The 13,490-nt window shown below is 37.6% G+C and overlaps 1 long non-coding RNA gene across 1 annotated transcript in view; it reads left to right on the top strand.

Moving 5' to 3' along the window:
- The window catches only part of LOC143678975 (uncharacterized), a 96,794-nt gene that overhangs the window by 72,144 nt on the left and 11,160 nt on the right, over positions 1–13,490 (top strand). The window contains exons 4-5 of the long non-coding RNA XR_013173509.1: positions 3,385–3,540; positions 11,698–11,839. This is a non-coding gene — a long non-coding RNA (uncharacterized LOC143678975). The remainder of the gene's footprint in view (positions 1–3,384; positions 3,541–11,697; positions 11,840–13,490) is intronic.

Raw genomic sequence — 13,490 nt, 5'->3', positions numbered from 1 at the left:
GGTTAGCTTGCTGTTCTTTCTCCAGTTCTTCCAAATGGATAGTTAATTCCTGAATTTTTGCCTTTTCTTCTTTTCTGATATAGGCATTTAGAGCAATAAATTTCCCTCTTAGCACTGCCTTTGCTGCGTCCCATAAGTTTTGATATGTTGTGTTTTCATTTTCATTTGCCTCGAGGTATTTGCTAATTTCTCTAGCAATTTCTTCTTTGACCCAGTCGTTGTTTAGGAGTGTGTTGTTGAGCCTCCACGTATTTGTGAATTTTCTGGCACTCTGCCTATTATTGATTTCCAACATCATTCCTTTATGGTCCGAGAAAGTGTTGTGTAAGATTTCAATCTTTTTAAATTTGTTAAGACTTGCTTTGTGACCCAGCATATGGTCTATCTTTGAGAATGATCCATGAGCACTTGAGAAAAAGGTGTATCCTGCTGTTGTGGGATGTAATGTCCTATAAATGTCTATTAAGTCTAGTTCATTTATAGTAATATTCAGATTCTCTATTTCTTTGTTGATCCTCTGTCTAGATGTTCTGTCCATTGATGAGAGTGGTGAGTTGAAGTCTCCAACTATTATGGTATATGAGTCTATTTCCCTTTTCAGTGTTTGCAGTATATTCCTCACGTATTTTGGGGCATTCTGATTCGGTGCGTAAATATTTATGATTGTTATGTCTTCTTGTTTAATTGTTCCTTTTATTAATATATAGTGTCCTTCTTTGTCTCTTTTAACTGTTTTACATTTGAAGTCTAATTTGTTGGATATTAGTATAGCCACTCCTGCCCTTTCTGGTTGTTATTTGCATGAAATATCTTTTCCCAACCTTTCACTTTCAACCTATGTTTATCTTTGGGTCTAAGATGTGTTTCCTGTAGACAGCATATAGAAGGATCCTGTTTTTTAATCCATTCTGCCAATCTATGTCTTTTGATTGGGGAATTCAGTCCATTGACATTTAGTGTTATTACTGTTTGGATAATATTTTCCTCTAACATTTTGCCTTTTGTATTATATATATCATATCTGATTTTCCTTCTTTCTACACTCTTTTCCATATCTCTCTCTTCTGTCTTTTTGTATCTGACTCTAGTGCTCCCTTTAGTATTTCTTGCAGAGCTGGTCTCTTGGTCACAAATTCTTTCAGTGACTTTTTGTCTGAGAATGTTTTAATTTCTCCCTCATTTTTGAAGGATAATTTTGCTGGATATAGGAGTCTTGGTTGGCAGTTTTTCTCTTTTAGTATTTTAAATATATCATCCCACTGTCTTCTAGCTTCCATGGTTTCTGCTGAGAAATCTACACAAAGTCTTATTGGGTTTCCCTTGTATGTAATGGATTGTTTTTCTCTTGCTGCTTTCAAGATCTTCTCTTTCTCTTTGACCTCTGACATTCTAACTAGTAAGTGTCTTGGAGAACGCCTATTTGGGTCTAATGTCTTTCGGGTGCGCTGCACTTCTTGGATCTGTAATTTTAGGTCTTTCATAAGAGTTGGGAAATTTTCAGTGATAATTTCTTCCATTAGTTTTTCTCCTCCTTTTCCCTTCTCTTCTCCTTCTGGGACACCCACAACACGTATATTTGTGCGGTTCATATTGTCCTTGAGTTCCCTGATACCCTGGTCAAATTTTTCCATTCTTTTCCCGATAGTTTCTGTTTCTTTTTGGAATTCAGATGTTCCATCCTCCATTTCACTAATTCTAGCCTCTGTCTCTTTAAATCTACCATTGTAGGTTTCCATTGTTTTTTCCATCTCTTCTACTTTGTCCTTCAATCCCATAAGTTCTTTGATTTGTTTTTTCAGACTTTCCATTTCTTCTTTTTGTTCAGTCCATGCCTTCTTCATGTCCTCACTGAATTTATTGATTTTGTTTTTGAAGAGGTTTTCCATTTCTGTTCGTATATTCAGAATTAGTTGACTCAGCTCCTGTATCTCATTTGAGCTATTGGTTTGTTCCTTTGACTGGGCCATATCTTGAACTTTCCTGGTGTGATCCATTATTTTTTGCTGGCATCTGGGAATTTAATCAGATTTCCCTGGGTGTGGGACCCAGCAGGTTGAAAGGCTTTCCTTTGAAGTCTCTGGGCTCTGTTTTTCTCATCCTGCCCAGTATGTGGTGCTTGTCTGTTTGCGGGTCCCACCAGTAAAAGGTGCTGTGGCTCCTTTAACTTTGGAAGCCTCTCACTATGGGGGCGGTCGCCAGCTGACGCGGTTTGGGGGGGTGCCGATCCAAAGCTCCCAGCCGGCCCGGGAAGCCATGTGTGTGGGGGGGCGCCGGCCACTTCGGCTTGAGGGACCGCCAATCCAAATCTCCCAGCCAGCCTGGGAAGGAGTGAGGGTGGGGCTCCAGCCACCAGCCGCCACGGCTTGGGGAAGCGCGCGCCTCTCGGGGACCTCACCGCAGCGTGTTCTCTTAGCCGTTCAGCCGTTCCAGAATGGGGTACGCTGTGTTTCTGTTTTCTTTCGTGGCTCCGGGAGCTGTTCTGTATTGTTTCTATTTCTTTAGTAGCTGTTCTCTATATGTTATCTTATTCTCTGCTAGTGGAATAGATCATAAATAATCATTGAATGAACCCAACCCCAAAATTTTATAAGGAGGGAAGATTAATTAAATCAGATGCTGCTGAGAGATGAGATAATTTGAAGACTAGATATAGAGGAAAAAGGCAAATTATTAAAATGAGTGTGGTTAGGAAATTTGGGAGCAAGTGAGTTTGGAGGACAATGGTTATGGTTACGAATGTTTTAGAAAAGGTAAGCAAGGAAATTAGTAGGGAGGGGATTAGTTTGGAGGAATAGACCAGAGAGCCACATGGTATAGAAGAAAATGTGGAGGGAGAGTAGGTAATAAGGGAAGCTGCAAGTATAAGTTATAATGAGATGAGGAAAAGTATGATTTCCTACTGGAGCAGTTCCTCATGTCCCCAGACTCATGGGTGTGACTGTGATGGAGGAAGAGCTTGGGGAAGTCAAGGAGCTGTGAGATTAAGCTGGTGGGTTATTTGAGAGGTGGTATTGTGTGGTGGCAGCTCAGCAGTTGTTTGTCAGGATTTGACTCTCAGCTCTGCTACTTAGGGGACCAACTGTGTGACCTTGACCAAGTGTCACTAAGCATTTCTAAGTCTCCATTCTGTCATTGATAAAATCAAGACAATTGTAGCTCATGTCTCACGGGATTTGTGGGAGGGTTAGACAAAATAATTCATGAAAGCTCTTATCTGGGGCTTGGTAGAGTAAAGGGGTGCAATTAATATTAACTATTACTTTGTACTATTTTTAAGACTTCCATATAATTGTTGAAATTGCCTATAATTGTAAGAGATGAGAGGAGAAATATGAGCTGGGTTCCAAAATGTTCAGTAACATTTGGATAATGGTCTTGAAACAGGTTATTGAAATTGTCAAGGAGAGTAAGAAGCTGGAAGCATGAACTTCAGCAGAAGGTTTTGTGGATAAAGGTGCAAGAAGAATAGTCTGGGCATAGCAATAAGCAGCTGAGAGAATACTGAAGCTCTCCACTCCTGATCTAGAGATATAAATTCTGGTAAGTGAGTGGGTTCAGTATGTGCGTATAAGTATGTGTGTGTATTTGGGACATGGGTAAGAATGTGGAGATACAAAGTCATAAACCAGAAATGTCCAGGATTGTTGTAACCAGGATGAATGCAACAGAATGGGTAACTCGAAGGACTTGCATTTTGGATGATGTTTAATGGGTAACTTGAAGGACTTGCATTTTGGATGATGTCTAAGTACAACAGGGAATAATAACTTGGATGGAAGATGGTGTAAAGTTTCTGCTTAACATGAGATGTCACATTAGTTATTTTAATGCCTACCTACATTCTGTTGACTTTAAAAAAATATATTTTATTGACCTGTATTCCGTACATAGTGTGTAATCAATAGCTCACAATATCATCACATAGTTGTATATTCATCACCATTATCATTTTTAGGACATTTGCATCATTCCAGAAAAATAAATAAAAAGAAAAAAGTTCATACTTATCATAACCCTTACCCCTCCCTCTTAGTGACCACTAGTATTTCCTTCTAACCAATTTATTTTAACCTTTGTTCCCCCTATTATTTGTTTATTTTTTAATCTATATTTTTTGCTCAACTGTCCATACCCTAGATTAAAGGAGCATCAGACACAAGGTTTTCACAATCACACAGTCACACTATAAAAGCTATATCATTATACAATCATCTTCAAGAAACAAGGCTATTGGGACACAGCTCTACAGTTTCAGGTACTTCCCTCTAGCCACCCCAATATATCATAAACTAGAAAAGAGTATCTATATAATACAGAGAATAACATCCAGGGCAGCGTCTTGACTCTATTTGAAGTGTCTCAGCCACTGAAACTTTATTTTGTCTCATATTCTCTCTTCCCATTTTGGTCAAGAAGCTTTCTCAATTCTTTAAGGCTGGGTCTTGGCTCATCTGAGATTTCCGTCCCATGTTGCCAGGGAAATTGATACCTGTGGGAGTCATGTCCCACATAGTAGGGCAGTGAGTTCACCTGCCAAGTTAGCTTAGAGAGAGAGGTCACAAATGAGCAACAAAAGAGGTTCTCTGGAGGTGACTCTTAGACACAGCTTTAGAGCTCTAGCTCAGAGTCACAGGTGTCACATAAATACTTTGAGTTTTAGGTAAGAACTAGCTTATATACAAATAGCTCAGCATCTCAGAATTGAGAAGAAAATAGTTACAACTTCAGAATATATGTCACCACTCTAAGAGCTTGCAATCTAGGACCCTTTACAGTAGGTCTCAACCTGATAAAGCATGCTCCCGACTTCAATTCTCTGAGTGTATATTTTTATAACTCCATATGAGTGAGACATGATAATATTTATTTTTTTGTTCCTGACATATCATTCAACATACCGTACTCAAGGTCATTCAACTAGTCGCATGCTTCACAACTTCATTCCTTCTTGCAGTCACTCCATAGTCTCTTTTATGTATACACCACAGTACCCCCTTCCATTCTTCAGTCGTTGTACCTTTAGCTCACCTCCATCCATTGTGAATCTTGAACACTGCCACCATAAACAACAGTGGACAAATACCCATTCATACCCCACTCTCTGTTCCTCCAGGTATATACCTAGCAATGGGGTTGTAGGATCATATGGCAACCCTACTCTTAGCTCCTGTGGAACCACCACACTTCCCTACCAAGAGACTGCATCCCTCAGCTTCCTACCAACAGTGAATAGGTACAGCTCTTTCTTCACATTCTCTCCAGCACTAGTTTGTTTCTCTCTGTTCATTTTTAAACAGTTTTATTCACACATTTGGCAGGTTAAAAAATTTTTTTTGAAATAATTTCAAACTTAAGTGACAGTTACAAAAATAATAATATAAATCCTATATAGAGAGCTCCAACATACCTCTCACCCAGATACCTAGATCTACCAAATTTTAATGTTTTGCCACATTTGCTGTTTCTTTCTTTGTTTCTCTCTCTCTCTCTTCCTTCCTTCCTTCCTTCCTTTTCTTTTTTTCCTCTTCCTTCCTTTCTTTCATCTCTCTATCTTACTATCTCTCTCTCTCTCTCTCTCTCTCTACTGTCTGTCTGTATGTCTATCTATCATCTATCTTTCTGTCCTTCTATCAGTTTAACTATTTTCTAAACACTTGGGAGTAGGTTGTATGTACCTGATCCTTGAATACTTATAAAGCTTATGGTCTGCACTCCAGGTTTCTCATATGTCCCATCAATGTCCTTTTGGGTATATTATCCTCCATTATTAGATCCAGTCAGGGATCAGGTACCACTTTTGGTTGTCATCATTTGTTCAATTTCTCTCTCTTTCTTTTTAATTGTGGTAACATGTACACAAATTTACCCATCTTAACCACTCCCAAGAATATAATTTGTTGGGATTAATTACATTCACAATGTTAGGCTCACCATCATCTGTTACCAGAACTTCTCTATTACCCCAAACAGAAACCCTGGACATGTTGTGCATTAGCTCCCTTTTTCCCTTCTCCCGCCACTCCAATAACTTGTACTGTACTTTCTGTCTCTGTGAATTTGCATATCTAGCTTTTCATATAAGTGGAATCATACAATATCTGTCCTTTTGTGTCTGACAGTTCACTCAACACAGTCTCTTCATGGTTCATGTATAAGAATGTCATTCCTTTTTAAGGCTGAGTAACATTCCATTGTCTCTCTATACCACGTTTTGTTTATCCATTCATCTGCCAATGGACATTTGGGTTGCTTCTACCTGTTGACTATTATGAATAATTCTGCTATGAATTTTACTGTACAAATATCTGAGTCCCTGCTTTAAATTCTTTTGGCATTTACCCAGAAATGGGATTGCTGGTTTATAAAGTAGTTCTAGGTTTAATTTTTTGACGAACTGTCCAACCATTTTCCACAGCAGTTGCACATTTTACATTCCCACCAGGAATGTATTAAGGTTTTTATTTTTCCACATCCTCACCAGCATTTGTTATTTTCCATCTTTTAAAATAATAGCCATTATAGTGGGTATTTTTTCATTGTGATTTGATTTACATTTGCCTAATGGCTAATGATTCTGAGCATTATTTCATATGCCTATTGGCCATTTGTGTATCTTCTTTAGAGTTGTATTTTATTTAAGTCTGCTAATTTTCGTAGTGAATCCTTCTTGTTTCTTTCTGTGAACGGTTTTCCAATATTTCTTTGTAGTTTACCAAGGGGCTTAAATATAACATCTTAAATCTATAATGATCTCATTTGATTTGATACCAACTTAACTTCAGTAGCATTAGCACACTCTGTTTCTATACCCTCAGTCTCCCCATGTTTATATAGTTCTTATTGCAAATTAAATATTTGTACGTTATAAGTCCCAAACTATTGATTTACCATTATGTTTTATGAATTTGCCTTTTAGACCCTATAGGAAGAAAAAGTGAGGTTATAAACCAAAAATACAGTCAGTATTTATGTTTATCCATGTCATTACCTTTACAAGATCTTTATTTCTTCATCAGACTTTGATGTATGTCTAGTGCCATTTCCTTTCAACCTGAAGAACTCCCTTTAGCGTTTCTTGTGAAGTCAGTCTATTGATAACTAACTTCCTCAATTTTTGTCTATCTTGGAATGTCTTAATCTCTCCCTTATTCTTGACAGTTTGTCAGATATAGAATTCTTGAAAAATTTTTGCTTTCAGTACTTTAAATACGTCATCCCACTGCTTTCTTACTTCCATGATTTTTCTGTGGGAAATTGGCATTTAGTCTTATCAAAACTCCCTTGTACCTGTGTGCCAGTTTGAAACGATTGTGTACCCCAGAAAAGCCAGGTTCTTTAATCCTCATTCATTATTGTTGTGTGGGATCTTTTTTATTAAGTTTTTTTGATTAAGTTTTTCCCATGGAGCTGTGACCCACCCAATTGTGGGGAGGACATTTTGATGGAGTGGTTTCCATGGAGACTTGTGTCCACCCATTCAAGGTGGGGTTGCTTACAGGAGCTGACAGAGCTGACAGAGCCAACATGAAACCCAAACGTTTGGAGATGCAGAAATTAAATACCCCCATGGAAGCTGTTTGAAGCCAGAAGCCAAAGACACCACAGTTGGCAGTCACATTTCTACCCAGCTGACAGAGGTGTTTTGGACCCATTGGTTTTTCTTGAGTCAAGGTATTTTTCTGTGGGTGCCTTAGTTTGAATATTTCCATGGCCTTTGAACTGTAAAGTTGTAATATAATGAATTTCCTTTTTAAAAGCTATTCCATTTATGGTATATTGCTTTCTGGCAACTTTAGCAAACCAACACAGCATGACACATTATGGGCATACCTTAGAGATACTGCAGGTTCAATTCGAGGCCATTGCAATAAAACAAGTATTGCAATAAGGGAAATTTTTGGTTTCTCAGGGCATATAAAAGCTATATTTACACTATACTATAGTCTATTTTTTTTGGTATGCTGTATGGTGGGGGTCCCATTTCATTATTTTTCTATGTGAATGTCCTATTATTACAGCATCTCTTGTTGGTTTTTTTGAGAAGTGCATGGGCTGGGAATTGAGCCCAGGTCTCTCGCTTGGCAGGTGAGAATTTTACCACTGAATTACCCTTGCACCCGCAAGACAGTTGTAATTTGACTGTTCTCCTACAGTGTATTGTGGAGAACAACATGAGCTGCCATCTATACACAGGGCAACTTCTTCAGTGAAGAGCCTGTGAGGAGTGTTATACCACCAGACATTTGGGCACAGACATATATGCTCTCATTACATGTATGAGAGTTATGTTTCTCCTCTGCATCAAGTCCAGGAACGAGCATTGGTGCATGGACTGGCTCTGTGTGAACTGGTGATGGGTGAGGGGAGGGCATGGGTGCAGTCAGGAAACCATGTTCTATGATTTTTTTAGCTGCCTTTTTCTTGATTTAGCATTTGTCTTATTATAACTTTAAATTTGTTTGTTTTAACTTATTCATTAATTTTTTTATCTTTTTTAAATTTTTAATTAATTAAAAAAAAAATTACAAGACAGAAACACAAACATTCCCAACACATACACTCAGCAATTCACAATATCATCACATGGTTGCATATTCATCATCATGATCATTTCCTAAAACATTTGCATCAATTCAGAAAAAGGAATAAAAAGACAACGGAAAAATAAAACAAAAACAGGAAAAAAAATTTTACATGCCCCTTACCCCTCCCTTTCATTGATCACTAGCATTTCAAATTAAATTTATTTTAACATTTGTTCTCCCTATTATTTATTTTTATTCCATATGTTCTACTCATCTGTTGACAAGGTAGATGAAAGGAGCATCAGACACAAGGTTTTCACAATCACTTTGCAGAAGCCCTGTATGTATCATTATACAATCATCTTCAAGAAACATGGTTACTGGAACACAGCTCTATATTTTCAGGCAGTTCCCTCCAGCCTCTCCATTACATCTTCACTAAAAATGTGGTATCTATATAATGCATAAGAATAACCTCCAGGATAACCTCTCAACTGTGTTTGGAATCTCTCAGCCATTGACACTTTATTTTGCCTCATTTCACTCTTCCCCTTTTTGTCAAGAAGGTTTTCTCAATTCCTTGGTGCTGAGTCCCAGCTCATTCTAGGATTTCTGTTCCACATTGCCAGGAAGGTCCACAACCCTGGTAGTCATGTCCCATGTAGACAGCGGGAAGGCAGTGCGTTTGCTTGTTGTGTTGGCTGGAGAGAGAGGCCACATCTGAGCAACAAAAGAGGTTCTCTTGGGGATGACTCTTAGACCAAATTTAAGTAGACTTAGCCTATCCTTTGCAGGGTTAAGTTTCATGTGAACAAACCCCAAGATTGGGGGCTCAGCCTATTGCTTAGGTTGTCCCCACTGCTTGTGAGACTATCAAGAATTCTCCACTTGGAAAAGTTGAATTTTCCCCCTTTCTCACCATTTGTTTGTTTGTTTAATGTTCAGAGAAAGATAGTTCTACCAGCTCTTGTTTGCTGCTTAAAACCCTGGAGTGTCTCTGCCTTTCTAATGACCAGAACATTCCTCATTGACAGAGTTTTTAAAAATGGTAATAAAATGATTGATGTGGTCAAAATTTTGGCCTTACTGAATGTCAGTCTAATAAAGCTGCTTTTAAAATTGTATACCAGAAACATATTTTTCAAGGATCATACGGACGTCTTGCCCATTTCCCATGTTATTTGGCTTCTATGCTGCTTACAACCTAACAATTACTTTTATTCTTGATCTTGAATGGGTTTACAATGATTAATTAAAAATTCTAAACCACTAATGCATTGGCTTTTAAATTTTTTCCCCTCTATTTTTAGAAACAAACTTGCTCTCAGTTTGGATTGGCACTTAGATGAGTTTAGGATAAGCAGATAATCAATCTCAGCTAGATAACAGACATCAGTGATATTGCTTTGCAAGGTATACACCCTGATTGATGTTAGTGGATTGTTGTTTATGATACCTTTAGAATATTTGTGATGGAATAGGCTTTTATATCTAAGCCCCAAAGACAAAGCCATTATTTTATTTATTTATTTAAACAATCCACTTATCCTTATAGTGATTAAATTTGAATGGTTGGGGTGATTGCCAGTAGCTACAGATTATGTAACATACAAAAACGAATGCATCTAAAATGATGAGAATATTAACCCATTGATAATACAGACATAGTTTTTGCTTTCAAAACTCATCTCCAGTTTCGTCACTTACAAAGTGCATTTACCTCTGAAAAGTCATCTAAATCTGGAAGGTTAAGAGCATTTTAGTTTCAAATTACTTAACCTATTTTTGAGACTAAGAAAAACTTTTTAAAGCACCCTCAAATTTGCTTCTTCCAGTGTAGTCATTTGGAACGGTGTGCCACCAAATCAATGTGCAAGTAAAAACTTATAAAAATAATCCTATGGATAATTTTGTAACAGCTTACCCTCCTTCCTCCAACTTTATTTCCCCCTTTTCCCTCTTGTCCATCTTGGTTCCTGATTCCACATCACTCTCACACCTCCTGCTGTTCAGAGCAAATAAAAGTCATTGTCTGAGGATGCCTTCTTTTCCTTAATGCCAAATACACTGTACTCTCCCCGTTTGTATCTATTTATCATCCTCCACCTTGTTGAAGGACTTGCTTATCTAGGGTCTGGATTACATCTCTCTCACCGTCTTAGGAATCCACACTATTGATATTTCTATTTTCTCAAGCATACTGATCCTCTCAATTGGATTCCTCCCATCGGTTTTTAAACATGCTTAATCCATCCAATTAAAAACCAACAGAACCTCATGAGACCCCTAATTTCCTCAGGGTCCCTGACTAATTGGTCATCTTTTTTTTCACTGCTAAGTTACTATAAGAAGTTGAAAGAATTGTCTACCCTGGCCGTATCCATTTCCTTGCCTTCTATTTGTCAACCCTCTTTAGTCTGCTTCCAGCCTTAGCACTCTCAAGAGCACCCATCTCCTCTCTCCCCCGCTTTTTCTTTCACTCTCTCTGTTAATAATGACCTTGTCCATAAATTCAATGAATATTTTTCGGTCACCATTGTCCTTGGCCTCTTGGCAGAATGCGACACTTGACCACCCACTCCTGTAGAAGCAGTTTCTAGCCTTGGCCTTCATGAAGCAACTTCAAATGTTGCTCCCATGTCTGTTGGCACCTTTTCTATGTCTCTTTTGTGAGTAACCTTCTTCCATGCAGTTATTAAATCTTAGAGTGTCTAGAGTTTCTCTCCCAGGACTCTTTTCTTCCTAATTTATATTCTCTTTAGCCCTGCTGGAACAGCGACTGAGAGCCAGGGAAAAGAACTTCCCTAAAATGGGAGGCTGTTTTAGAATACTGGAAACAGATAGTAGGTGAGCAAATAATAACAACAAAAAACAACAAACAAAAACCAAAAAAGAAATGAATGGGCCATCTATTATTTACAATCTATCCTCAAACTTAAGTATTCTGTTCTTTTCCAGTAGTCATCCTACATTCAACTGTTGTTTGACCACACTCTATCGTTTATTACATCCATGTTTTTGTACGAATGCACATTTGAACTTTTTGTTTTTCTTCAAATATGTCAAATGAAATCCTCCCCCCTTCTTCAGACTCAGCAGCTTTCTCTCCTGGAAAGCCCAAATTACATTTTTCCTTCCGCATGTTCTCATAACACTTTGCTTCTCTCCTCAGGCACTTACCACATTCTAATTCGTGAAACAGTTATTTCTTTTTGGAACCCAGCTTCCTAATAGAGTGTAAACTTCTCAAGGACAAAGACTCTTCCAGTTCATTTTTTATTCGTCATAGAATCTAGCATGTGGCCAAGTTCATGGTAAGTGTTAAATACTTTTCTGTTGGTCTGATGATCCTTATCTATTCCTAGTGAGTTGTAAACAGGTGTACAGGTACTACAAAGAATTTCAAAAAAGTGAGTCAATTAAAAAAACTGTACTTATATTTTTTGCACTTAGTTATTCAAATAATGAAGTCGATCAGAAATTGCCATAGATTATAGATTGTTGAGAGTTAGGACGGTGTGACAAGAGCCCTGTCTGTTTCATGTTGTTATGTGAAGAAGATAGCCTAATCCTAAATATTGTGAGTTTCTTCCCCCCTACTCTGGTTTTATCTTTCATAAAATGACCTGCCCTTTGGTTGTTTGTGTTGGTCAGTGATTCTCATGTCAGATGCAAACACTTATGGAATAACCTCTCTGAAGAAGCAAGTTCTAGAAAACAAACTCACCACTGCGATAATTTAGCAAGAATACTGATAGTCTTCAGCTTCAAAACAATACGGTTGCAGCCACTTGCATGTATTATTTATGAGAACACTCATTCTGTAAGGCACACGGAGGGGGGGATGGCCCATGTTTATACACTAGAGGCGGTTGCACTTTCCCAAGGATGGTTGGGAAAGCATCATACCTCCTATCTTTTTCTAAACATTGTTTAGATGTGAGGTGAACGTGACCCTCAGATATTCCTTCTCCGTGCCAGAATTGTGCTTATAGGATTCTGGGATAATAGTTCCACTGAAAGCAACTTTTAATCTGAATATAAGATCCTGACCAGTGCTGTTACAAATCGGGCCTACTCAGCATTACATTCTATCGTAAGCTGTTTTTCTGATAATAGCAACAGGGAAGGAACCGATAGAAACAGCTGTCCTGGATACTTTGGAGGGTGAATGAAATGGCTCCTGCTTCTGGTCCCTCAACTCTTTGTGATGAGAATTTTCAGCTGCATACAGTTCTGAATTTCTTCTTAACACCCATTCTGCCTGGGTCACCTCTCTGAAATGCAGCCTCACATCAGTTGTAGTAGCTTCTACAATCTTTAAGTTTCCATCGCTAAATATTATAATATGCCAAGAATAGAGTAAGACTGTAATATATTATATTGAAAGAATAGAATAAAATGGTGCTGATCATATTTCTGGATTGATTAAAATGTTATCTGGGGAAGGTACGTTTTCTTCCCTATTTGTTTTAATGTCTTTGTCCTCAGCTTTATGTTAACTGGAATTCATCACTGTCTTTGCTGCTTAAATTTTTTGATGAATATGTGTTGTTTGAGTCCTATTTTAAGGTCATGTTTCTTCCTATTTTAAAATTACACTTTAAGAAACTTATTATGCAAAAATACAAATATGCAAAAATGATGCCTTAAGGCATGATTAATAGTTTTACAGAGAGAATCTTCACTTTTCTAAATTATTTAGCCAGATTTTCTTAAAAGAGAGAACTCTCTTAATGCTCCCTACTCAAATGTTACTTGATAGTTTGGATAGAAGAGAATTTTTTAGATTGCTCTAAAAAGCATTTTTTTAAAGAAAAAATCTGAAATTCAAAAGTAATTGGGTATCCTGTACTTTTATTTACTAAATCTGGCAACCCTATAAGGTAATTAAAATATTTATTAAGCATTTTGTCACAAAATTTCAATGTGTAACAAATCTTTTGGGGGAATAAAATTTCTCTT

Source organism: Tamandua tetradactyla, chromosome 4, assembly GCF_023851605.1.
Source record: "Tamandua tetradactyla isolate mTamTet1 chromosome 4, mTamTet1.pri, whole genome shotgun sequence".
NCBI lineage: Eukaryota > Metazoa > Chordata > Mammalia > Pilosa > Myrmecophagidae > Tamandua > Tamandua tetradactyla.
Note: the sequence above shows the minus strand (reverse complement) of the source record. Positions and strands in the feature narration are given on the sequence as shown.